This window comes from Microtus ochrogaster, unplaced genomic scaffold (genome assembly GCF_000317375.1).
Source record: "Microtus ochrogaster isolate Prairie Vole_2 unplaced genomic scaffold, MicOch1.0 UNK44, whole genome shotgun sequence".
In the NCBI taxonomy this organism is placed as follows: Eukaryota; Metazoa; Chordata; class Mammalia; order Rodentia; family Cricetidae; genus Microtus; species Microtus ochrogaster.
The window spans coordinates 802,405-806,006 of record NW_004949142.1 but is presented as its reverse complement, the minus strand read 5'-3'; positions in this window follow the sequence as shown (position 1 = coordinate 806,006).

Below are 3,602 nucleotides of genomic sequence, written 5' to 3'. Positions count from 1 at the left end.
AGGCAGAGGCAGGCGGATCTCTGTGAGTTCAAGACCAGCCTGGTCTATAGAGCTAGTTCCAGGACAGGCTCCAAAGCCACAGAGAAACCCTGTCTTGAAAAACAAAAACAAACAAAAGAATGGAGTCAAGCATGGCTTCTTGGTCAGCTCCTTTAAGAGACAGCTTTCTGGCTTGGTGCTAGTGGAGAAACAGGGTAGATCTCTTAAGAGGCCCTAATACCAAATAAGTACATGGTGATTGTGAGCAGCAGGCAGCATGCTACTCAGTGGTGGCATGGACCTAGAAACCCCCCAGAGTTGGGGAAGTCAACATAGCTACCAGAGCTGGCAGTGAATGTGCCTTTACCATGAGACTAGAGTCTCAGTGAACCAAGGCTGAGGAGCCAGGACCAGTACTCCATGGTCTAAGTTACACAGTAGTTTTTTTTATTCATGTAGACAAAAAAGGTGACAGATACTCAGTAAGGACAGATTCAGGGAAAAAAAACAAAACAAAAAACCCCTCTAAACCATTTACAGTGTGTTAAAAAGTATTTGCAGGCCTGAGAGAGAAAAGAAAAAGGGTAGAAAAAGTCATTTAAAAAGGAATAAGGTTGCCTGGCGGTGGTGGCGCACGCCTGTAATCCCAGCACTCGGGAGGCAGAGGCAGGCGGATCTCTGTGAGTTCGAGGCCAGCCTGGTCTACCAAGGGAGTTCCAGGACAGGCTCCAAAGCTACAGAGAAACCCTGTCTCGAAAAACCAAAAAAAAAAAAAAAAGGAATAAGGTTGGGCTGGAGAGATGGCTCAGTGATTAAGAGCACTGCCTGCTCTTCCAAAGGTCCTGAGTTTAATTCCCGGCAACCACATGGTGGCTCACAACCATATGAGGTCTGGTGCTTTCTTCTGGCCTGCAAACATACACACAGACAGAACATTGTATACATAATAAATAAATAAATATTATTTAAAAAAAGGAATAAGGTAATAAAAAGTTATAATAAGCCACATAAAGGTGGAAAATACACAGAGAGTCTGGATTATGTATATTATTGTGTTGTCTTTTAAATTTATGATTGCTAAGAGACAGATCTTGGATTATGGAAACTTATATTAAATCAACCGATATATTTTAAAATTATCTTGATTTCAAAATTTAACTCAAAAATATTTTACTTTGGGGGAGATGTTATGTTTCTGTTTCCACAGGCAATGAGAGGCTATGGATTTATTCCAGGTTAAGAAAAATCAGATTTTATTGAGGAAGAGCCCCTGAGAAATCTCCGAAAGGAACGAATAGCCCAAGTGATCCAGCATCCAGGATAGTTTCCAGCCCCACAAAATACTCTAGTGAGGACCTGATCATAATCCTAAAGAATATCAGCACCCCTAATCAATAGGAAGTAGTTTGGAGAATTATGCCCATGTTCCCAAAATATTGGTTATAAATGTTTGTTATTATTTAAGGGGGGTTAGTTACAAATTGTTATTGGTTATAGTAAAAAAATTACTAAGGAGTTATTAATATTAAGCCTCCGTGTGCTTATTTGAGAGCGGTTGCGGGACAGGAAAATCCCGATTATAAAACATTATTGAGGAAGTAAGTCACTAGCGGAGGGCCTTGATATATATGTTATATATGTCCCTGCCCATCGTTTCTATGGTTCTCTCTGCTTCTACCATAAGGTCAACAGCCTCTGCCACATGGTCCAGCCACCATGAACTGGACTGCTCTGTCTCTGTGTCCCTCCTTTTCTGCTGTGATGAGCTGGAACTGTAAAACTAGGAACCAAATAAAATCCATAGTTCCTTAAGCTGGTTCTCCCCGGTATTGTGCTCACAGTGATGTACAAGGAACTAATACAGGGGATAATATGAATAAGTTATAAGGCATAGACCACTTAGAGCAGAATTTGGCCATTGTCAATGTGTATTATTTATTATTGCTGCTGCTGTTGCTGCCTTTCCTGTTGCGAGCATACTCTTTGGCATTGACGAGCCTTGGGTTTGCATCCGAGCTCCGTTTGCTTATTTACCTGTGTAGGGCTTTATTTTTAAGGCACCTAACCCCTCCACGTGTGTATCATATCTCCCAAATGGGATGGACCTCACTGATCAGTATGATAACACACGCAAATCATTTGGCCAAAGGCCCTGGACTGTGTGAACATGCATGTATCCAAGCAGAAGTTACCAGGGATGCCGCTCAGCCAGTTGAGTGCTTACCTAGTGTGCAACAAGCCTTAGGTGTGATCTCCAGCACTAGGTGAAGCAGGTGTGGCGGCGCACAGCTGTAATCCCAGCACTGGAGAAGTGGAGGCAGAAATTCAAGGTCATTTTCTGTGCAAGACCAAGGCCAGATGGTGGTAACACAAGAACCTCTCTCATGAAATCAATTCACAAATAGCAAGTTTTTAAAAGAATTAGAAAGAAGTGACCCATAACGTGTACCACATACGATAACAATATGACAACTATTTTTCTAAGATATTTTGGGATCTCTCCAGTCTCATAATTGTGTTTTCATTATATAATACTCCCTTTATTGGAAAGAATGCAGATTTTGGAGTCAGATTTAATCTGGTTGGAATTTCAACGCTCCTTACTGCCATAAGGCCATGGACCATCTGGCAATTTCTCTAAATTCAGTGTCCTCTGGAAAATGGGGATGATACTATTATCTATTTTTCAGGTATTTTTCAAGGATTACATAGATTCAATTCACCATAGCAAATTGTTAAATGTTTAAATAACTATGATTTATCCCTCTCTCTCTCTCTCTCTCTCTCTCTCTCTCACACACACACACACACACATACAAACACACACACACATACACACACAGTGTATGTGTGTGTGTGTGTGTGTGTGTGTATGTGTTTGGGTATGTGCATGTGAGTACATGCGTCTACGGGTGCCAGAGAGGAAGTCCGACCCCTGGAGCTAGAGTTACAGGCTGTTGTGGACCACCTAATATGGGCTCTGGGAACTGGACTCTGCTCATCTGGAAGATTAATATGTGCTCTTTCTTTGTAGCGGAGGGAGGGTTTCAAGGACGGTTCTGGCTGTCCTTGAACTCACTATGTAGACTAGGCTGGCCTCAAACTCAGAGATCTGCCTGCCTCTGCTTCCTGAGAACTGGGATTAGAGGGGCGATCCACTACTGCCAGGCTGCAAGTCTCATACCTCAGTTACCTGCACTGGAATCACAGACACTCGACTGCCATGCCTGGATTATATATTCTATTTTTAGTTATTTATGTACAATAAAAGAGATCTGAAGCTGGGTGACCCATCTTAACCTCAGTGTGTTTACAAAGGACCAATTCTATATCATACTATCAGTGGGGTGATCTGGTAAACTGATAAAACCAGAAAAAAGAAAGGGAAGTCACCCAGCCAAGGGGAACTCCCCTTTCCTACCTGGCTAGGATTTGTTTGTCTCCTTCAGAAACTGTTTCCTAAGCCAGGCGATGGTGGCACACGCATGCCTTTAATCCCAGCACTCGGGAGGCAGAGGCAGGCGGATCCCTGTGAGTTCGAGACCAGCCTGGTCTACAGAGCTAGTTCCAGGACAGGCTCCAAAGCCACAGAGAAACTCTGTCTCGAAAAACAAAACAAAACA